The 23697-nt window shown below is 44.0% G+C and overlaps 1 protein-coding gene across 3 annotated transcripts in view; it reads left to right on the top strand.

Annotated features, from left to right (window-relative positions):
• The window catches only part of DCC (DCC netrin 1 receptor), a 928036-nt gene that overhangs the window by 641067 nt on the left and 263272 nt on the right, over window positions 1–23697 (top strand). The window lies entirely within an intron of this gene.

Here is a 23697-nt window from a genome sequence, read left to right as displayed (position 1 = left end):
AAGATTGTTATTATTTGTTTATTTAGGTAATTCATATGCAGCTCCACATGGCAAAGAAAAACTCCAAGTGGTTTGCAGCACCCTAAAAATATTGCAAATGAAAGTCAAGTACAAGAAATGCAGTAAAAAAAAAAAAAGCAAACCATCACATTTTAGAACTGCATGGATAATACTTAGCTAAGCTACCCTCTTAAACATCAATGCAAAATTTAACACCTATCACTTGGGGGGGGCATAATAACCAGGAGCAGATCCAAAATGCAGAAATACAGCAGAGATAGCTGCCCACCCACAAATATACCAACATGCCTTTTATATGTAGCAGCAGGACTCTAAGTTTTACTGGTATCGCCCCAGCTTAAGCTCACACTGAAATAATTATCTGTGTTGGGCCATATGCTACACTTTCTGTGGTTCTCCCGAGTTTCCAATTATTTATTTTTTTACAAAAACCTTCATTGGAGTGTCATAATATACAAAAAGGATACTGGGCGCTATCTGGAAAAGAACAATTTGCTTAGTTTATAAAGTGTTTGCACATGCAAATAGGGATGGATAAACACCCCACAGCTCAATCCAGATTTGGATCATCAACTGCAAGCGTTGGAGGAGGGGAATGTGTGCCCCATTCCCCCAAATTTAAACGGGCTAAAAATGCTGCTTGCTTGGTAACACATTGCCATAAATTTCCATCTACTGTATGTCCAGGTTCCTGACACTAATTAGAGCTTGCACTGAATTCCAATTAGCAGCCAGGACTTGGACAAAGAATTTGGGAAACCAGTCTATTTCTGGTCTGTGTCACTCTCAAATGTGTCCATCTATAAGTTTAGGGTAACCCAGATGGGCAGGGTATAAATAATATCATCATCACCATTAGTATTAGTATTATTACATAGATTTACATTTTGAAGCCATTTTTTAAACAAACAAAAAATCAAAACATGATATATATATATATTTTTAAAAAACTTTCTGTGCTGCTTCTTTTGAGCCTAGATGTGTGCTGGGAAGTGCAAAAGCAAACATTAGTCAGGGGGTTACAGCTCAGGTCAATTTACATTAGAATTTGCAAACACCAAATTCTTCAAGCATCCCTACAATGACTAGACATAACCTTAGAGGACCCTGTGTACATGTGAAGAATCTCATTCTACATTCTGAGACAAAAGAGAACTGAGAATTACAAGCTGGATAAATTTGGGGTTCCTCCAGAGCTTCTGTTGAGCATCAGTCCTGATCTGCTCGCACAAAGCTTACATTGAGGTTAGACTGAGTTCAGTCTTTGTTAAGCATTCATTTTGATTCATTTGCAGGGTGCTTATACGCGGGTGGCGCTGTGGGTTAAACCACAGAGCCTAGGACTTGCCGTTCAGAAGGTTGGCGGTTCGAATCCCTGCGACAGGGTGAGCTCCCGTTGCTCCGTCCCTGCTCCTGCCAACCTAGCAGTTCAAAAGCACGTAAAAGTGCAAGTAGATAAATAGGTACCGCTCCGGCGGGAAGGTAAACTGCATTTCCGTGCACTGCTCTGGTTCGCGAGAAGTGGCTTAGTCATGCTGGCCATATAACCTGGAAGCTGCACGCCAGCTCCCTCAGCCAATAAAGTGAGATGAGTGCCGCAACCCCAGAGTCGGCCACGACTGGACCTAATGGTCAGGGGTCCCTTTACCTTTATCTTTCCTCCTGACAGAACTCGGGAAGTCTTATAGATAAAAATAAGAACCACTATAAACACAGAAAAAACAATAGTGATTTTCATTTAACATTCATAGAATTGTAGAGTTGAAACAGACCACCAGGGTCATCTAGATAATTATAATAATAAAAAATCATGGCACCAGCCTTTTCCTTAAAAGCAGTCAGGCCTCCCCCCCCCCCCCCAAAGCCTGTTGGAGCAAGAAAGTATTCACCTTTCTTGCTGGTGGAAGAACAACAAGGAGGAGAGTCAGTCTTGCTCCTCTAGGAAGAGAGTTCTAAAGTCTGGGAGCAACCACCGAGAAGGCCCTCTTCCACCTTGACTGGAATCTCTGTTGCCCTATGTTGCCAGGGGTGTGTGTTTGTCTCAACTTCACTGACAAGCACTCTGCTCCTGGGCAGATTAATTATCCATTTGAAAATCTTTAGAGAAAGTTACCATCAAGCACAGTCTTCTCCTCCATGATGGAATCATGCCCTTTTCCCAAGATCAGTGGGAGAAGCTTTCTTGTATGTCCTGCCACTATCACAAATTCTGTTGGTTGGAAGAAAAGGGAAAGTGCCTTCTCTGTTATGGGGCTCAGAATGTGGAATTCTCTGCCCCAGAAGGTTCAGCTCTTCCCCACACTATCTATTTTCTCCCACTTCCTTTTAATTTTGGCAAGACTGTGTTTACTGTGTGGTTTTCTTACTCCACCCAGAATCTATCTATTGCTGCTAAGAGTAGCGTTGAGCCAAAATCTGTCCCCCAGTCTCTCAACAGCACCTCTATGAAAGAGGCTTCTATTTTTCTTCAGATGTTGTTGGTCTCCAACTCCCATCATCCCCAGCCAGTGTGGCCAATGTTCATGCTGGGGCGTTCCAGTCCAAAACATTCAGTGGACATCAGATTGGGGAAGCCTGCTGTCAGCTGTGTGCTGGAAGAGAGATGACTTCCATTCACCCCAAGGTGTCTTTGTTATCCTTGGGGCTAAGTCACAAGTTATTCAAACCACATTACTGTCATGAACACTCAGTAGCCTTAGGGAGAACTGCTGTTCTCTTAGCCTCAGTCTCCCATCTGCAATATGGAGGAAATAATATTGGCTTACCTTACAGGATTGTTGCAGGAATTTGTGAGGTAATCTCTGTGTGAATGCTTTGAAAGGTGCCTTTTAAATTATCATTTCATGGCAAATGTTTGCTGCAATATGTGCATGGAATAGCTGCATTGTGTTGTGAGACAGCTAGTTTTGTGGCTTGCTAGAGGGCTTCCTGTTGAGTGCAATGTGTATCAATGGCCCAGTGCCTTGACTCTGAAGTATGTGTAACAGCTGGAGAAGGGAGAACTTTGGAACTGCACTTTAGGGAACATATTTTCTGAGCTGCTTGCAGATTTCACTGTTGACCTCGCCACCCCCAGCTGCTTGTTCCAGGTGTTTAGCCCAAAATGTTTCATGCATTATGAGCTGTCAAGGAAGCCACTGCAGAGCTGGCCTGTTCATTAAAAGATCTTGCTCTTTGACTTGCTCCTTGAATTCAGATGTCTCTTTCGGTACTGTTTGTTCTGAAGCTAGCTGGCAAAATTTATTCCTGGTAGCCAAATGAAAGGGTTGTAAAAGCCAAGGTGACTTTCCATTAGCAGTGGTCAGCGAAGGGTAATTGAAGCTATTGGTTAGTTTCCAAAAAGAAAAGAGGGGAATCAGTTGTGTGTATCACTTCCTCTACCTGCATGCTTTGCCCAAACTTCTCTTCAAATCAGGAGGTGTTACGAGACAGCTGAGTGACTCATCCATTTGGCTGTCTGTTTTTGCCACCTGAGCTTCCACTGGGACCCTCTCTCAAAATGTTTGCTGTGATGTAACACTGTTCTCTTTTAAACGAAGAAGAAGCAGTGTTGGGCTGCTCCGCTATTGATTGAAGTGTCAGCAAAGTGTTTTGTTCTCTTTAGAGAAACGGCCTCAGCAGGACCACGGCAAGGCTTAAGTAGCACCCTGGACAGCTCCATGGAGAACTCATGCAGCAGATCACAAGAGCAGAGCTCAGAGTTGGGTTTCAGCAGCAGTCAGCCTCAGAAGGAGCTTTCAATAAGACATGCAGATCTGCCTAGGTACAGATGAAACTCGGAAAATTAGAATATCATGGGAAAGTTCATTTATTTCAGTAATTCAACATAAAAGGTGAAACTAATATATGAGATAGACTCATGACATGCAAAGCGAGATATGTTAAGCCTTTATTTGTTATAATTGTGATGATCATGGTGTACAGCTGATGAAAACCCCAAATTAACAATCTCAGAAAATTAGAATATTAAATGAAATCAGCAAAACAAGGATTGCAAATAGAGCAATATTGTACCTCTGAGAAGTAGAAGCATGCATATGTACTCAGTACTTGGTTTGGGCCCCTTTTGCATCAATTACTGCCTCAATGCGGCATGGCACGGATGCTATCAGCCTGTGGCACTGCTGAGGTGTTATGGAAGACCAGGATGCTTCAATAGCAGCCTTCAGCTCTTCTGCATTGCTCGGTCTCATGTCTCTCATCTTTCTCTTGGCAATGCCCCATAGATTCTCTATGGTGTTCAGGTCAGGCAAGTTTGCTGGCCAATCAAACACAGTAATCCCACGGGCATTGAACCAGGTTTTGGTACTTTTGGCAGTGTGGGCAGGTGCCAAAGTCCTGCTGGAAAATGAAGTCAGCATCCCCATAAAGCTTGTCTGTGGAAGGAAGCATGAAGTGCTCCAAAATCTCCTGGTAGACGGCTGTGTTGACCCTGAACTTAATGAAGCACAGTGGACCAACACCAGCTGATGACATAGCTCCCCAAATCTCTTTTGTGATGAGAGCAGCTTTTGCATCTCATTTGGAAACCAAGGACCCAGAGTCTGGAGGAAGAATGGGGAGGCACACAATGTCAGATGCTTGAAGTTCAGTGTGAAGTTTCCACAATCTGTGGAAGGCTTGGCAAATAAGGGCTTGACATATCTCGCTTTGCATGTCATGAGTCTATCTCATATATTAGTTTCACCTTTTAAGTTGAATTACTGAAATAAATGAACTTTTCCATGATATTCTAATTTTCCGAGTTTCACCTGTAGATAGCTCTGACTTCCATGGGGGAGCCTCTTCATTTAAACAGGCCCAGCCTGCTTTAGGAGTCATTGATTCTAACAAAGTGGGGGTGAATGTTGGTCCACCAGGTCTTCTGACTTGGAGTCCTCAGAGCCGGACAAAGGCAACCTTGTGACCACAGGACAAAAATATATTGGCATATAGCTTAGTGTTTGGGGCACCTGCTTTTTATGCAGAAGGTCCCATGTTCAATTCCTGGCATTTCTAGGTGGGTTTGGGAATGTCCTCCATCCCAGAGATCTCTGCCAGTCAGTGTAGAGCTAGAAAAACAAGCGGCCAACTTTGTAAAGACAGCTTCCTGTGTTCTGGCAATGGTCTGAGGGCAGTTTCCTCTTTCACTCTCTGAATCCCCGACCTTATCAAAGTCATGACACATTTTTATTGTGAGGGGGGGGGGAATAGAAACCTTTGATCATCTTGTCATTAAGTCCCTCCCTCTAGAAGTAGTAGAACTGGGTAGAATTTCACACACTATTATGGCTTGGTCTCTCCCACAAATGCGAGATGACTCTGGCTGTTAATTATTTCAGATTTATTGCTAAAACAACAAACTAGGATGGAGCTCCTCTACTCATAGTCCTCCCCAGAAGATGGAGTTGCCCAGACTGAGCTCCTCCCCCTTGCCCAGCACAGAAGCCCCCACCTTCTCTTCCAGTATCTTTCACACTTCTTGGCCACTTTTGAGATCCAGGAGATTTGGGAGATGATGTTTCCTGCATTCCAATGTCTGGCTCACTATCGGAGCTCTCGCACAGCTTCCTGTCAGTCTGGCCCTGTTTTTTGTTCTCCCCTTTGTTCAGAGCTCGGATTACAGCTGCTCTCTGCCTTCCACTGCTAACTGTCCTCTCCCTGTGCCTGCTTCTCCTCCTGTCAGCATCTGAGCTTCTCTCTCTCTCTCTCTCTCTCTCTCTCTCTCTCTCTCACACACACACACACACACACACGTTGAAGAACTCCCCCCCACACACACAAACACACTCATTTTTGTAGGGGAGGGATGGCCCAATGGGCAGTGGTCCTCAACTTTAGGGCAGTGGTTCCCAACTCCCCCCTACATGGACCACGTGAAAATTGCTAAGAGTTTTGGGGAACCACATAATTAATCTGCCTGTTGTAGCCATTGTAATGTGGTGTGCTAGGTGCTGCATGAATTTTTAAATGTATTTTAATTGCTTATTTGATTTCTTAGATTGCATTTTAATGTACTGTATTTTGAATTCCATGGAATACAATATAAAGCACAACAATAAATAATAAACTATAGGAAATAAAAAAGCAATAAACATATAATTAAAATCAACAGGGATGCACTGTGACAGCCGTTCACAGCCACTGCACCTGTTGTTCTTCACAGACATGCCATGGACCACCTGAATGAAGCTTATGGGCTACTGTTTGTCCATAGACCACAGCTTGTTATGCCCTCTGGTTTAGAGGATATTTGGTTGTGGTCAACCTGGGACTTCCTGCATGTAGAAGACACATTCTATAATTAACCCACGGTCCCTTCCAATATCTCCATCCCACACTTTTAAAAAGTACAATGAATTATTAGAACAGCTTTTTCTCCTTTTTCCTTAATTGTTGATTGATCTCATGACACTAAAACAACCCAGTCAGTTGGGTGGGTACTGATGATGATGATGATGATGATCATCATCATCATCATCATCATCATTACAGTCTTATCCCCCCTCCTTATTCCCTTGCTCCCTATCCACTCAGCATGAAGTGGATGCGGTTAAGATTCTTGAAAGTCTTCTCTTCCCTTGTTGCTATGTGGGCAGGGCTTGGGTGGCATTTAACAAAAGCCAGCAAGAAGTTTTTGTTCCTGACCAGGCTTCTTAGAAGGGCACCATGAGGCATAAATACTCTGTACTACAGTGAATGATGTAGGTACAAGCAGTCCTCTGCAGCCCAGAGAGAGGGTGTTTGGAAGCCAAAATATGTCCTTAAAAGAACAGTGTTTTTGAGTGAGGGATTTGATTCATTTTGTTTATTGGTTTGCTGTTCCCAGTTTATAACCACAGGAGGCAAGGCTGAAAACTTTACTGAAATATATAGCATGGTTGAAGGGATTGGATCTGTATGAACCCTTCATAATAAATCTTCAAGGTTGCTCTATATATAAACAGATATTGTCTTACAAGCATGAGGGACGTAAAGGAGTGTGTTTTCTTGACAAATACACTGACATTTTCCTGCTCACCTGTCCAAGGAAATGTTGTGTTCTCCTGGGTATTGTTCCCCTTTCTGGAATTGAATTGATCACAGAATTGAGAATAAGGGGTGCTAAATTCAATCCTATCCTTCTGGTTGTGTTAAGGTGGAATCAGCCAACATGTAGCAAATCAGCACATCTCATCTGTTTTTTATGTATCTGGGGCATTTTTACATAGCTGTCAAGTGTCCCTTATTTGAAGGGACAGTCCCTTATTCCAGTGCCATGTCCCGCTGCTGTCCCTTATTGATGGATGTCCCTTAAATGTCCCTTAAATGATGTCCCTTAAATTCCAAAGGAAGCAGCTCCTCTCCCTCCCTCCCCACCGGCCAGAGAGGAGGGAGGCTCCAACTGTGTTGCTTGGCTGTGTTGCTCACCCAATAAGAAGTCTAAGAACGACTGGGGGGTGGAGCTTGCATGCCTTCTGTGTGGCTAGTTAATGCAAGCTGAGGGGTTTTTTGAATGCTGGACGCCATTTTGTTGCACGTGCTGCTGCAAACTTTGCAGTGCAAAGCCAGGCCGGGGAGTCATCTTAAGTTGAGTCTGCATAGGCCTTGTGGTGCATGTGATTCAGATTCTAGTCAGTTGAGCCTCTGGTTACAAAGTTGCTTGGACAGTGTTCTCGAAGCTACCAGCATGAGTTTGACCAGACTGCAGGAGGACAGGAAGACTGGAGTGCCTGGAACAGGTGAGGCTGCAGGTCCCTTATTTTGGCTGCTGGTCCCTTATTTTCAAGGCTGCTGGTCCCTTATTTTCAAATCTGTAAGTTGACAGCTATGCATTTTTACTCTTCAGACAAAAAGGGGGGAAATGGGGGGAAAGCATTCTAGAGTGACCTTAAAACCTCAGCATTAAGAAAGCCCATGCCTTTGGTCTTACAATCTTAAAGACACAGAAGGAAAAGAACTGGGAACAGAGAAGGAAAAGTCAAACACAGGCACTAGTTCTTAGCTACAGAGGCCTGATAATTGCTAGCTGAAATGGTGAACAGTTCAAGCAGAAGAGAAGCCAAAATTTTCTGGTGTCACAACTGAGCAGAAACCAAATGGAGCCCATTTGAGATATTTGCTGGAGAAGAAATGTGTGCCCACAAAGATTACTTAGGGCTCAAATTGCCATGGCATGGTTCCACGACAGTTCCTTGATAAGATTTCTGCTGTTGGAGGTATCTGATTCTGACTAGAGAATTGGCAGTAGGTGTTGGGGAGGATGAGGAGGACGAGGTTTACCTTATCCCCAACTCTGGGTTGCATCAAACACTGATGTTGCTATTCTGCTCATGTAACAGACTTCCACTTGAAGAAGGGAATACCTCCTCCATTCTTCTTTACTGCAGCCTCCATGAACCCTCAGAATTTGGTTGGGGGACCCTCCCAAGATGATTTGGAGGGCAAGAGGTGAGAGGAAAGGAAAGATAAGTACCATTACATGAGCGGAACATCATTTTGCAGTGTTAGAAGCAACCCTCTGTCTTGAGATCTGAACCACATACATTAAATCTGCTATGAGCCCTGCTCCATCTGTCTGTCTATACATCTGTTTTCTGTCTCTCTATGCATACACACTCACATACACTTAACAATACAGATACTTACGCTATTTCTACTTATGCTATTTCTCTCTCGTTGTTTATTTGTTTTAATCTTCTCTGCTTCCCCCTGTTGCTGGCATTAATTATTCACATATGTTAATTATGTATATTCCTCACAGGCTCTCATTTGGATTACTGGAAACTGCTGTGTTCATTAAAAACCGTATAGCTACCTTCAGGGATGCAAATAGTTCCATTTTGCAAGACGTTGGGTGAGCAAACAGTCTGTAACCCTCTAGACATAAGTCTGTGGTTTCTGATGAACAAGGCAGACCTCATTGAAAAGACACAAGCATTTGCTAGGGTTTGAGGACTCCATTAGAGCCCTCCCCCCAATTCGTTTTCCCTGTGAGTCCAATCAAGATGTTTCCTTTTCCTATAATTCTATATAATGTGGAATTGCCCCATGGAATTGGTGGGAATTAGACACCAGAGTTCCTTGTCCAATATGCAATTCATTTGTGGAATATATTGCTACAAAATGTATTGGGAGCCTCTAACTTTATATGCCTTTAAGAGAGAATTGGACAAATGCATAAAGGAGATGTGTGAAACTTCAGAGTAGTCTGTATGGTCTCCCTCATTCTGTCCTCACCACAACCCTGTGAAGCCGGTTAGCCTGAGAGATGCTGACTGGCAACGAGGTCACCCAGTAAGGAGGGTGGAGAGTAAACCCAAGTCTCTCCAACCTAAACCTAACTCTTAATTCACTCTCATCCCAAACCTCCACTGCCTTGTGCTTATACTCATTCCCTGAGGAAAAATACATAACCGCTGCCTTACAGGACATCTTCGGGAGAAGAAAAAGCTAAGGAGTAAACCCTAAGACAGTTGGATGGTGCCTTGTGTTCCTCCTTCTGGCAACTCCTGCAACCAAGCTGGTGCCAAATGTATTGCTCTGCTCTCCTCTGGACCACATCAGTGAGGCTGAGAGAGGGGTCTTGTTGTCTGGGCAGCCCAGGACCTCTATGCAAACTGCCCAGGCTTGCACCCTGGAGAAGTAGGTCACTTTGGTGCTGCTAACACAGCAGTTTGACTTCATCCCCACAGGCACACTCCATTGTCTCTCAAGACAGATGGATGCCAAAAACAACACCCTGGTTTTAAGTGGTGCTTGAATGCCAGAAAAGTAATATGCTGTTAGGATTGTTGCTCCGTGTTTGCAGTCATGGGATTGTTGTCTATCATATGACAATGTATGCTTTCATTCCACAGTGTGGGAAGTGACAGAGACAGGATGTTTTGTGTTACTGCGTTCTGTGAAGTGGGACTGTTGTCCTTTGTTCTTTCTCTCTTTGCTGTCCGATGAGAAAGAGGAAGGAGCTAAGTCAGAATCCTCCGAGTGTATTATATGTAAATAAAGTAGATTAGCCAAAATGCTGTGCTACTGAGTTCTGTTACGCAAACTGCAAATACTCTGCAGGATCTCTAAGCGTGCTAATACCTTTTGGTATTAGTCGCTGTGATGTTCGGGTTGGAGAAAGCTATTGAAGCTCCCAAACGACCAACCAGGAGGGAGAGAACATGCCAGTTGGCCATGTGTCTCTGCCGGGGTCCTACACGAGAGTAGGAGAATCCGGACATATGCTACCAGTGACAGATCTTGGGGTCTCAAATTCCTGTGTGATGTCAAAATTCAAGGCCCCTCCACCTCTCACACTCCATTGCAAATCATAGTTGTGGCATCCCCAGAGGCACCTCTGAGGCTCCAGGCCCAGTGTGACCAAAATGGTGCTATTACTGTAGCAATAACAGGCTTTAAAAGAGGTTTCAAGAAATTAATGCAAGATTAGGCTATCAATGGCTACTAACTCTGGTGCCTATGTTCCATGTCCACTGTCAGAGGAAACTGCAGGAGAGGTGAGTGTTGATGTGCTTATGTCTTGCTTGTGGGCTTCCCATAGGTATCTGGGTGGCCACTGTGAGAGCAGGATGCTGGACTAGATGGGCCATTGGCCTGATCCAGAATCACCAGGTAGGGCTGGGAAAGACTCCTACCTGAACCCCTGGAGAGCCGCTGTCAGCTGGTGTAGACAATATTGAGCTAGATAGACCAGTGCTCTAACCCAGAGTAAGACAGGTTTCTATGTTCCTATGCCAGGTTGCCATGTGTCCTCTTTTTCCAGGACATGTTCTCCTTTTCAGGGGTAACATTTGAGACAAACCACATTTATTTGCTCTGAATGGCCGTCATAGCATCCTAGTTTTTGCTCTTCAAAATATGGCAGCCCTATCTATGGAGGTACAAAGCATTAGTTTAATATTCATTTTTAGTATAATAAATAATAATAAAATGCAGGCGACTATAATTCAGTGAACCTAAAATGCCTGACTAGATTAACTGACCTCTGTTTCCTAAGGGACCATTTGCGGGTGATTGAATTTCTTTGAAATCTCCAAGCTATTGTTCCTTCTCTCACGTAACCCACATCTTTCTAGTTGACTAATTGCTTATGACAGGTGTCACCTGAGCTATGAAGTGAACACTGCCCCAGCAACCCTTGATTGAGGCAATAATAGGGTGACTCTGAGTCTGAAGGCCTGATCACTGTTATTTTTGCCAATTGATTTCCTAGTGTTTGGTGTCAGTTAATTACTGAGACCTGTTCGGCGCATAAATGAAAGTGGCCATTATGGCTGTATTTCCAATTGATTTTTCTCACAAACATGAACAACAATTTGCCCGTCCAATGAAGGAGAGAAGTGAAATAATACTTTCTTTTTTAAGAACAAAACTTGACAGGAATTCCAAACTGCTGCCAAATACAGAGACAGGGGATATGTGGGCCCTCCAAATGTTAGACGACAAGTCCCATCATTCCTGACCATTGAACATACTGACTGAGACTGATGGGATTTGGAATCCAACAATATCTAGAGTGCCACAGTTTCTCCACCCCTGGCCTAATATAAGCAACACAATACAGTGGTACCTCGGGTTAAGTACTTAGTTTGTTCTGGAGGTCTGTACTTAACCTGAAACTGTTCTTAACCTGAAGCACCACTTTAGCTAATGGGGCCTCCCGCTGCTGCCACACCACCGGAGCCCGATTTCTGTTCTTATCCTGAAGCAAAGTTCTTAACCTGAAGCACTATTTCTGGCTTAGTGGAGTGTGTAACCTGAAGCGTATGTAACCTGAAGCGTATGTAAGCCGAGGTACCACTGTATAGGGTGCATATGTGATTTTGCAGCCAGAACTCAGGATAATGTAGGATCACCATGGAATTTTGTCTAAAGGGAATCAGAAATACCAACCAACTTAAATAAGGTATGTTATCCATAGCAAGGAACATAGCAAGCTGCCTTATACTGAGTTGACCATTGATCAGTCTAGCTCAGTATTGTCCACACTGACTAGCATCAGGTCTCAGGGTTTCAGGCAGAAGTGCTTCTGAATCATACCTGGAGATGCCTGAGGAGTGAACCTGGGACCCTTCTGCATGTTGGGTGTTGCATATGTGCCGTGGAAGTTGATTCAAGTGGTTAAGCTCACCACAGAAAACAACTGTGTACTCAAGATAGCTTTTACGTGACATACACAAACACTATATGCATACACTGTTTGCAATTGCTATAAGACATCTTCACTCTCTGAGCCCAGAGAGGGTTCTCTGCTTACAAAGTCCTTACTGTGACAAAGTCCACAAGACAAGTTCAAAAATTCAGTTGCTAACAAAGTTCTGCAGCTGCCAGAGTTCTCAGAAATCTTGCAAGTTATTCAGCTTCCTTCAGATGATCTCTTCTCAAAGTTTCCCACAGTTCCACAGATTTCTTCAACAATCTCTAATAACCCCCAGCAACGAATGCTGTAACCCAAGTCCTATAGAGCAGTGGAACCTTGGTTTTCGAATGTAATCTGGTTTTCAGCATTCAGGAGCCAAAATGTTCCAAAAAGGAGGTGTTCAGGAACCAAGGTTTCACTGTACATATTCAGTGCTACATGCTAAACATGCACAGCAACTCAGATAAGAAAGTCACAAGATGCCTGCAGCTGCGGGTCTGTGTGTCACTTTTCTGCTGACTCATGGAGAATTAACCCTTTTTCACTTTCCCTAACACTGCATGGAAGGCAGATGCTCTGCCATTGAGTTATGGTCTTTTCATAGAACTGTATGTCTGAAGTTGTATAGTGTAATCCACCTTCTTATATTTTGCAGTGACTATCAATGTTAATGTATGTTACATCCATGCTGCATTTTCTTGTGTGTGTGTGTGTGTGTACACACACACACACACACACACACACACACACACACACAGTAATTTTCTTTTGGTGGGGATGGCAGAAGTTTTCCTTTAAAATAATTTTTGGCAACACATCATTATTTCCCAAACTCTAGAAAATTAACATTTTTTTCTACCTAAAGTGATAGGAAATGAGATAGCGGTCGATGCACACCCACAATTTATGATCACATAATGAGTTTTTATTACTTTCATTAATCATTGCAGGGAGTTACTTCTTTTTTGCTTGCTTACACATAATGGATTTAGAGCACAAGTGCCATTTGCAGGCCAATGAGCTTTCTATTTAAGCTTTACAGCCTTACTGGCAATTTTTTCACTCGTGCATGGATTTTTGAAAACGAAAGGGGACAGAGACACTTGCCAGAGATTTTGGCACAGCAACAAAGAGAAACACTGGCCACGATCTGTTGCAAACAAAGTGTAAGCTTCTGGAACTTGTTTGGAGTTTTCACTACCAGGACGAAACAAAATGAATATAACATAAGAGTCCTAGGCAGCAAATGTAGCGCATTAGTCTCATGTGAAGCAGCCCTTAGGCCACTTTCTCCCAGACTTGGCTACACTGTATTTTAAATTAAAATTGCAGGCACAGCTTCATTCTTTCACTCAGAAATGTACCTATATATTAGCTCCCCAAACAACAGGCCAGCATCCTATTTGCAGTTACAGGGATAGCTTGGCTAACATTGCCAGCTGGAACCTAGTCCTTCCATTTAGGACAGGCATGGCCAAACTTGACCCTCCAGATGTTTTGGGACTACAACTCCCATCATCCCTAGCCAACAGGACCAGTGGTCAGGGATGATGGTAATTGTAGTCCCAAAACATCTGGAGGGCCAAGTTTGGCCATGCCTGATTTAGGAGGATCAGAGATAGGGAGTTAGAAGGGTACCTTATACCAAGTCATTGGTCCATCTAGCTCAATATTGGTCCATCTAGCTCTTCATACTGATGGGTTCTTCAAGATGACATGCAAAGTCCTCTCTGGAAATGCCATAAATTGAACCTGGAACCTTCTGCATCAAAGCAAATGTTTTACCACTGATCTATGGAACTAGGGTCAGTGTCAAGGATCAAAGATTATGCCTGTGCTTTGAATAGAGGACATGCTGCCATTCCCTGTACCTTCCTGAGTCTGCTGCTCTTGTTTCTGGTGACATGTCAGCAGACAAGTAAACAGTGAAAAACTTCAGAGAAGGAACATCACCTCTCTCTTTCTGTGAGGTAATATGGATTGGGTCCTGAGAGAGGCAATGGAATGTGCTGTGGCAAAAGGTCCACTAAAACAATCCCTTTGGTCCTCCCCCCAATGTGGTCTACCCCACCAACTTTCTGTCAGGATCAGCCATGAACTGCACAAGACCTCAAAGGAAAACTAGGGCCCTCTCACTGTTCTCCAGGTAACAGTCTCAGGAGTATTAGTGGAGACCAGTGACCCTCCTGACTGTGGGAGATTTTATGCATCCAAACAGAACTTTGCATGATTGCTAGTAAGTAAGGAGTTAAGGGGGACATGGGTGGCACTGTGGGTTAAACCACAGAGCCTAGGGCTTGCCGATCAGAAGGTTGGCGGTTCAAATCCCCGTGACAGGGTGAGCTCCCGTTGCTCGGTCCCTACTCCTGCCAACCTAGCAGTTCGAAAGCACATCAAAGTGCAAGTAGATAAATAGGTACCGCTCCGGCGGGAAAGTAAATGGCATTTCCGTGCGCTGCTCTGGTTCATCAGAAGCGGCTTAGTCATGCTGGCCACATGACCCGGAAGCTGTACGCCGGCTCCCTCGGCCAATAAAGCGAGATGAGCGCCGCAACCCCAGAGTCAGTCACGACTGGACCTAATGGTCAGGGGTCCCTTTACCTTTACCTTTAAGGAGTTAAGGACCACAGAGCTGTAAATTTCCAGAGAAGGCACAGCTAGTTCACACACACATGCCTCACCTTCAGGGAAGGAAGAAGTATTGCTTGTTTCCTATTCCTCTCTCCCTCTTCTGTTTGAACCATGTAACTGACCACATGCATGAGACTGGAGCTCCCTAAAACAGACTTTATGTTTGAAGACATCCTTTTGTATTTTTGCACCCAAGAAATTTTTCGACCTGTGTTATCTTTGCTGTGGCATTGAGATACATTAGTGAGACCTCTGATTACTATAAGGAAAGCATTTAAACTTACTCAAGGTTGTGGTCTATTCACTCTGAGAGGGGTAGAGGCAGGGGAGCACATTGTCAGCACATTGTCATGGGACATTTAAAGGTCTAACAACCTATATTTCCCAAACTTCACAAATGCTGGGGGCTTTTTTGACTAGAGATTGAGTCAAGCACTGTGCACTTTTTGAATTCAGCTGTGTTTCCTTTGTAGTTCCCCACTGATGTGTGGCTTAAATATTAATTGGTATTCACCAGTTATTTCCCAGCACACTGACCACATGGAAGATCCTCCACTTGAAGAGGCCACTGGTTTGAAAGGACCATTGCACATTGACTGGTCTCATCACCTCACTCCAGACCCACCAACATTGCCCAGGAGCAGAGGTGACAGTGTGTATGAATTGACCTTCCAGGTTACCTGCTTGTTGAGAATTCACCCTGATTTGTTCATGAGGAGGTTAGATGACGTTACGTTAAGCAGTTACTATTTGTCACTTTGCAGTGCACTTCCCCATCACTTTCCTTACTGCAAAAAGTCCAAACTTTGGGGAAAGCTGGTTTGTTGCACAAGACCTCCAAATTAACTTCCGGTGCATGACCTGAGTATGCCAGTATGTAATTGAATCACACCTGAAGATAGCAACTGTTTGGAAGCTCCTTAAATGATCCTTTTCAAGAGAAGAAAGTTTAACCTTAACACAAGTGTCCTCTGCAACATGCTGCAAAACAATCAGTGTGACATGCATGCACGCACCAGAATTGTCATGTGGCTGAGCCTGTGCTGGCTTGCCAAGTGAGTTTGTGGCTGATATTCAAACCGGGAACTTCCCTGCTTGCATGTCTAATCAGGACATTACACCGCACTAAATGGTTATTGATTTTGTGAAGGGAAGACTGATGAGCCGGTGGCAAAGCTTGCACTTTGCATACACAAAATCCCAGGTTTAGTCCCTGGCATATTCAGTGGTAAAGATCTCTGGTTACAGGGAAAGCTGAGGGCAGGGAGACACCTAACCTAGGAGAAAGCTGTAAGCATCCTGAGTGGTCAGAGGTGAACTAGATGGGCTAGGATGATCTGATTTGACATAAGGCAGATGTGAAAAGGTCTTGGTGCACTGGAGCTGGCAGAGGGCTTTGTTTGGGCTTCTAAGTTTAGACTCGCTCCGTTTCCTCAGATAGCGCATGCCAAAACTAACAGAATGGATGCTGTGATGTTGGGAGGAGGAGATCTGTGAATTTTTTTGCAGGCTTACGCTGCTTAAGTTCATATATTCTCGGTTATGCATGTTGTTAGCAGGCACTTTGATCGCACACAGTTTGTACAAAGCTAATTGGTTTGTAGCATTGGCAGTTCCCTCCGTTCCCTTTTAATTTGTCTGTGCTCATGAAAGCGAGAGACCATTAGCTCGGGGCTCAAGCCAGAGACAGGGTGGCCAGATGCTCTTTTGAGCTTCCTCAGCTCAGCTCTGCCAGCAATTCTGTATCCTCACCTGCCACCCCTCCTGCTGTTGTGCACTTGTATCAGCAGCAATTTGCTAATGGAATCCAGCAAAAATGCTTATGATGAAAAAAAATACATCCCATTTCCTCCCATCAGACATGAAAAAGTTGCCTTTTGCAAGTGGAACATATCAAATGCAATGGCTGAGATTCCCCAGCAGGTGTTGTGATCACTTAATGCTACATTCAAAGATGGGGAGATAAGGTTGTTATCTTGCATCAGGCTGAACTCCGGGCATTACCTGTGTGCACTTCTTTTGTGGCATGCATCAAATGTCCTTGCTGAAATGTCTAGGCTTGTTCAGGCTCTCTCCATAGGTATGCAAGAGCCCACCACAGGCTGAAATGGGAGCAAGGACCTGAGTTTTTGCTCCTTGATCCAGGAAATTGGTGGAGGTTTGAGCCGTACAGGATTGCCTTCCATAACATTCCCATGTTAGCCGAGCACAGGTGGCTGAGATTTTTAAGTATAATTGTTTAATTGTACATTGAAATGGAAAATAACTCTGTATGTGTCTGCATGTATACTGTGTAGCATGGCATGGAAATTTCCATTGAAGCTAAACAAAAGTTGCAGAGAGCTTAACAGTTAATGATTCAGTAGGGCTGCATCCATTGTCTCTCGAGACAGACAGATGCCAACAGGACTGTGCCTCACTTGCAAGCTGTTTAACTTAAACCATATGATAAGGATACAATTACAGATCTATGCATGTGCTAATCCGTAAGTCTCTATTTTCGGTGTGTTAGTTCTTTATTCTGAAGCCACTGAAAAGAAAGGATGTTGCTAATATCTCTCCAGGAAAACAGCCGAAGGCTAAAGTAGGTTGTTTAGCTCTGGATTGAAGATATTCTAAGATATTTTGCCTGTATTATGATATTATGCATCTATCTGAACGTAACTTGTTTTAAGTTTGTTTTAGAGTTAAGTTTTGAAGTAAGGCTTTTCCACCATATTTTTGGACTGGACAATTTTTATTTCAGGAAGAGTCCGTTTTTATTCCTCCCATTTGCTTCCAAATGCATGCTATTAATAACCTCAAGAGCAGGCTTCCTCAAACTCCGCCCTCCAGATGATTTTGGCCTACAACTCCCATGATCCCTAGCTAGCAGGACCAGTGGTCAAGGATGATGGGAATTGCCGTCTCAAAACATCTGGAGGGTCAAGTCTGAGGAAGCCTGCTCAAGAGGTTCTAGTCATGAGACTGGGTGTTGGTGTTGGCAGGAGAGGAACTGCAGTTTCTCTAACAGTTAATGCTGTTCGCATTCATCCAGACTAATATGGTTGTTCTAGTTTATTTTTCCATCCATACCAGCTTGCCCAAGAAGCTTCTTCCATTCTGAGACCCTTCTCTGTGCATACTTGTTGCAGTGTCTGAGCTTCCTGGGGGCAGTTCAAGATCTTAAGGCTCCATGTTCTTCTCAAAGGCACCCCAGAACAAGTACAGTGGTGCCTCTGGATACGAATGGGATCCATTCTGGAGCCCCATTCGCCTCCAGAAGTGAACGCAACTTGCGTCTGCGCATGCACGGGTTGCGATTCACAGCTTCCGTGCATGCGTGTGGCATCATTTTGACCGTCTGCGCATGAGCGAGCGGTGGAACCCAAAAGCACTCAACCTGAAGCACATTCAACCCGAGGTATGACTGTAAAGGCATAACATAGAGCTTTGTGGGACAAAAGCAAAGCATGGAACAGCTGGGTTCTCTTAACCCGACAAAGCTTCCTGGAGTTGTATTGTATTTCTGCTGCTTATAGGAAGCCTGTAAATGAGACTTGAGAGTAGCAACAATTTGCCTACACTTGTGACTCCCAGCAACTTGTATGGCTAGAGCAACCATACACTTAAAGCCCTATGGTACTACTTTAAATAGTCATGGCTTCCCACAAAGAATTATGGTAGCTGTAGTTTGTTAAGGGTGCTCTCTGAACTAGTTTCCAGAGTGGTTTAAGTCTCTCCCCATCCCCAGGGAACTTTGGAATTGTAGCTCTGGTAGGGGAAGAACGGTTTCCTAACTCTCAGTACCCTTAACAAATTGTAACTCTCAGAATACTTTGGGGGAACCTACAACTGTTTAAAGCGGTATCATAGTGATGTAAATATATGGGGACTCTTTTCTCTCTGGGTCATCCATTCTCTTCCCCATGGACAACTTACTTACTTTACTTTCATGTAAAGTACTTTACTTTACTTTCCCTTTTTTCTTATGGCTGCCCTCACATGGATGCTTACCACCTAGCCCCCCACCCCAATAAATGCTCATGCAAGCAGGCCCTGATCCAATAGCTGAGGATGATGTTTAAGAGAAGTTCTTTAGCTTTCCACCAACTCCATTGCTTTTTCTTAGCAATCACACTGAGATGTAGATAAATGTCCATAAGGGAAATTGCTGGCCTCATTTAAGTATCATCTTGATGGGTTGTGTGCTTGGGTCTCTGAGCAAAAGGCCAGATGTCCGTTATTACAATGCTCTCTTAGCAGCACTAATGGCTTATTAGGAATATATAGGTCCCCTTAGCCTCTAATAACAGGCCTTATGAGAGGCAGCGATGCCCCTATTATGACCTGATGAAAAGCTCTTCTCTGCTGCCATTGTGTGTTTGTATACTTGCTGTTGGCTGTTCTGTTCTTGTACTGGCAGATTAGATCAGTCAAGAGATCTAATCCGAGTCAGAATGGCTCAACTTTGCTCTTCTGCGCTTTCTGGGTTTGTAAACAAAACAAAACAAAACAAAACAAAACAAAACAAAACAAAACAAAACAAAACAAAACAAAACAAAACAGAAAGAATCAGTTATCTACCTCTGGCTGTCCTGAAATGGTCCTGGAATGGTCAATGAACTTCAGAGCATAGGAATCATAGAATTGTAGAGAGTTGGAAGGGGCCACCATAGTCATCTCATCCAACCCACTGCAATACAGTGGTACCTTGGGTTAAGAACTTAATTCGTTCTGGAGGTCTGTTCTTAACCTGAAACTGTTCTTAACCTGAAGCACCACTTTAGCTAATGGGGCCTCCTGCTGCTGCTGCGCCGCCACTGCACAATTTCTGTTCTCATCCTGAAGCAAAGTTCTTAACCCAAGGTAATATTTCTAGGTTAGTGGAGTCTGTAACTTGAAGCGTATGTAACCCAAGGTACCACTGTACATGAATCACAGCTAAAGAATTGCTGACAGATGACCATCCAACCACCGCTTAAAATACTCCACTGAAAGAAAGCTCACCATCTTCCGAGGGAGTCCAATCTATTAAACAGCTTCTACTGAAAGTTCTTCCTAATGTTTGGTCAGAATGTCCCTTCTGGCAATCCCTCTGGAGCAGCAGAAAGTGATGTAGGGAGCCACTTTGAACTGAGCCTGCCCACTGGTCCATCTATTGCCTGTTGTGATTGTCAATGGCTATCCAGGGCTTCAGGGCTTCATGGTCTAACCCCAATGAAAGAGTCCTATGTTCCACCCATGTCCAACCTCATCCTTAGCTCCTTTGCCAAAGTACCATTTCCAGGACTCTTTCAGGGTTTGATTAAGACTGAGGCAAAAGGGTATCCTGAGACTTGCCTCTGAATCTGCAAATGGCACCAGCCATGGAACTCATCTCAGTGGTTGATATTTGGCAACTTCCATGTCTCCCTTCCCCCTCCATGCCAGATGATTTGTAGATTGAACAAAAGAACATTTCACAAATTCTTCCTTCAGCACTTAAAAAATGAGGCAAATGCATCAAACCCCGTCATTTTGCCTCTTTTGTTAATTTTCAGATGCATTTTTTTCTCATTAATTGATGGAGAATGGTTGTGGCGGTGGGATTCAGGAGAAATATTTGGCACAAGACTAGGATCCTAAGTCTGAGTACAGAAATGGAGCGACTCTGGTTTTGATCCTTGTTGACTGACAAAGGTAGCTGTGTGGGCTTGGGCAAGTCTTGCAAGATCCCTGTGAGGATAAATGAGCTGTAAGCTGTAAAGTGCTTTGCACATTGGAAATGGCTGTAGAGATAATTAACAGTAATGGACCTGGCTGTTAGATTCATTTCCACCTTGTTCAGCCATTAATTCCTGGGCAAAAGTATTCTGGCACATGTTTAAATGACTCTGCAAGGACAAAGCGTTAAGGGAGTGCCCATTGTCTGCAGATTAGTACAATCTATTGTGAAAGGCAAATATCCCTGGATTAGAAATAAAGGAAAAGGAATAAAATGATTGAGCATGCTTGTAAAAACTTTCATTGATTTAGAAGGGACCTATTGAGAAATATAAAAAAATGGCTGTTGCTGTACTTCTCTCTTTTTGCATTGTACTCTGAGTGTAAATAGCATGTTTACTATTCACTGCCATCCTGCTAGCAGCTTGCAAAGGTGAAAGAGGTATGGGCTTTCCCTTCACCAGCAATAACAAAAAAAGTTATGTTGTAAGCACATCACTGTTTGCAGAATTGCAAGAGGATTGGGGGTGGAGGTGCATGAAATGGCTTCTGAACTCAGGTTCATTACTGATATCTGGAGCGCTTAGAAAAGCCAATAGAATTTCAGCCTGATTCCAAAAGAGCCAGTTTAAATCCTTTTATTTAAGGCTGCAATCTTTCACAAGCTTACCTGGTAATAAGCTCGACTGAGCTCAGTGGACTTATTTCAATACATGCAGACAGCTGCATAGTAAAGCACGTTGTTGGCTGGTTGGTGAGTTAAGCAAGGCATCACATTGCTAATGATGAAGTTTGGTTGAGTTGATTTAGCTGTTGCTCAGGTATACATCAGAAAGGGCATCGCCAAGGGTGTAGGCTGGATTTTGAATCCAAAGGAAGCTGGATTCACACCAACATCAGCATGAGATGTGGGGTCCCTGCTGGCAAAGTGCCCTTGCACAGTAGGAACACAGAAAGCTGCTCTATACTGAGTCAGACCATTGGTCCAGACTGGCAGCAGCTCTCCAGGTTTCCAAACAGGGGTCTTTCCCAAGCCCAGACCTACCTGAAAATGCCAATGATTGAACCTCAGTGGCTCTGCCACTGAGCTACTGCAAGAGGGCCACCTTTGACACTGGTAGACCCTCCAACCTGGCTAGTTTATTGGTTATGATGAGAAGCAGTAACAGCAGCATTGCTGTGATCTGTAGAAGATGAGATTGCATCCATCCACCATTTTCACATTCTCACACTGTCTAATGTAGTATCACTCCAGGGCACTGTAAAGGTAAAGGGACCCCTGACCATTAGGTCCAGTTGTGGCTGACTCTGGGGTTGCAGTGCTCATCTCGCTTTATTGGCCGAGGGAGCCGGCATACAGCTTCCGGGTAATGTGGCCAGCATGACTAAGCCGCTTCTGGCGAACCAGAGCAGCGCACGGAAACGCCGTTTACCTTCCCGCTGGAGCGGTACCTATTTATCTACTTGCACTTTGATGTGCTTTCAAACTGCTAGGTTGGCAGGAGCAGGGACCGAGCAACAGGAGCTCATTCCGTCGCAGGGATTTGAACCACCAACCTTCTGATCGGCAAGTCCTAGGCTCTGTGGTTTAACCCACAGTGCCACCCGCGTCCCTCTCCAGGGCACTGTAGGAACATTTAAAAGGTCAGCTTCTCAACTGCCTGCCCCTGTGGCACAGCCAACCCAAGTCTGGGAAGACCCAACATAGGCCAGGTATCAGTATTCCCTGCCAGAGCAATGATTGAAATTTTTGTAGCAGTAGATTTGATCACCTATGGCAGGGATGGGGAACCTCAGAACTGGGGAACAAATGTGGCCCTTAAGACCTTTCTGTGTGGCTCTTGGGACTATACCCCTCAGAAGCCTTGCTGAAGAGCTTTTATTAGGTTGGAATGTGTCCTTGAACAGTGATGGTACCTATTGGTTGCCTGGATAGATATGTCTGTGCATAGAAGACTTTTGATGTTCTATGGCTGCAGTGTAGCATTCTGTCGCATCCATTGTTCCTCCCAGGTTTGCACCTCGCTTTGTCCACCATTGGTGTGTGGCCTCCAAAAGCTTCTCCAGGAATGTAGCCATTGGGACACAAAAGCTTCCCCACCTCTGACCTTTGGCAAGTCTCATGTAGTTCTTTAACATCAAAGAGTAACCTCTGCCTGTGTGATTGTGTCAGCAGGGGATTCGTTGTTGAATCCTTCTGTTGAATCCTCATCCCCTCATTTTCTGAACTATCCATCCCCTGTGAAGTTGAGGGTTGCCCAGGTCTTTAGTGTCTGCACATTCGGTGCAGCTGTACAAAAATCCTCTGTCTGGTACCTTAAGACTGATTCTCAACATAAACTTTCTAATGTCTTAATCATTTGTTTGCAAGTTCTGGTTTTAATTCTTGTCTCTTTGCATTGTGGTTGCATTCCGTATTGTGTTATGCTTATATTCTGTGGCTTGCTGGTACAAGTTCATGGTTGTACAAAATTGCAACGGCTACCTTCATTGGGCCTTTGACATATTCAGAAAATCTGATGAAATTTTTTTTTGTTTTAATCATCTGGTTATTAATGGTGGCATCAGGGAGACCTCAGGATGACCTGAGAAGTTTCTAGGCTTGTATCCCTAATAATCCTGATTTTCTCAGGAATCCAGTATTTGGGCCTTATGCCCATAGTATTCCACGTGTATCATTATGTGTTGCAGAAAACACTTAGGACACTTAAGGACTCAAGGCACAAGCCCATGGCACAAATTTCCATAATGTTTGCACATGCAGATTTAAATCCATAGTTGTCGTTGGAAAATCAAAATGGTGGGTGGCTGAGATCCCATCAGCACTGTGCATTCCAGTGTACACAGCTGCCCTATAAGCAGAAATAAAGTAAGATTTTGTTTTATTTAAAGAAAGTGGGGGAATTGGAAGGAGATCAATGGCCCACTGCAAAATACCCTGGCCTCAGACCCCTTGAGCTACCTCTTAGCAATGCCCCTGATCTTAGATTCTGGTCAAAATCCAGCACAGAGGTTGTGTACACACTCCTGCTTACTTGGCAAGCTATGCATTCCCACCCCTGGTTTGGCAAGCAGCGTACACATATCCATCCTGTTGTTTCTTATGAAATACTGTATTTTGATGCATCTTCCCCCAAACTAGCTATGATCCTCATTGAGAAAAAGAGCAATCTAGTGTTTTAAGCCAGTAATGTGTGCACAGCCAGTGTTACTGAAGCCCAGTTAATAATTTTGCTTAACTCTCTGTAGGAATG

Source organism: Podarcis muralis, chromosome 11, assembly GCF_964188315.1.
Source record: "Podarcis muralis chromosome 11, rPodMur119.hap1.1, whole genome shotgun sequence".
NCBI lineage: Eukaryota > Metazoa > Chordata > Lepidosauria > Squamata > Lacertidae > Podarcis > Podarcis muralis.
Note: the sequence above shows the minus strand (reverse complement) of the source record. Positions and strands in the feature narration are given on the sequence as shown.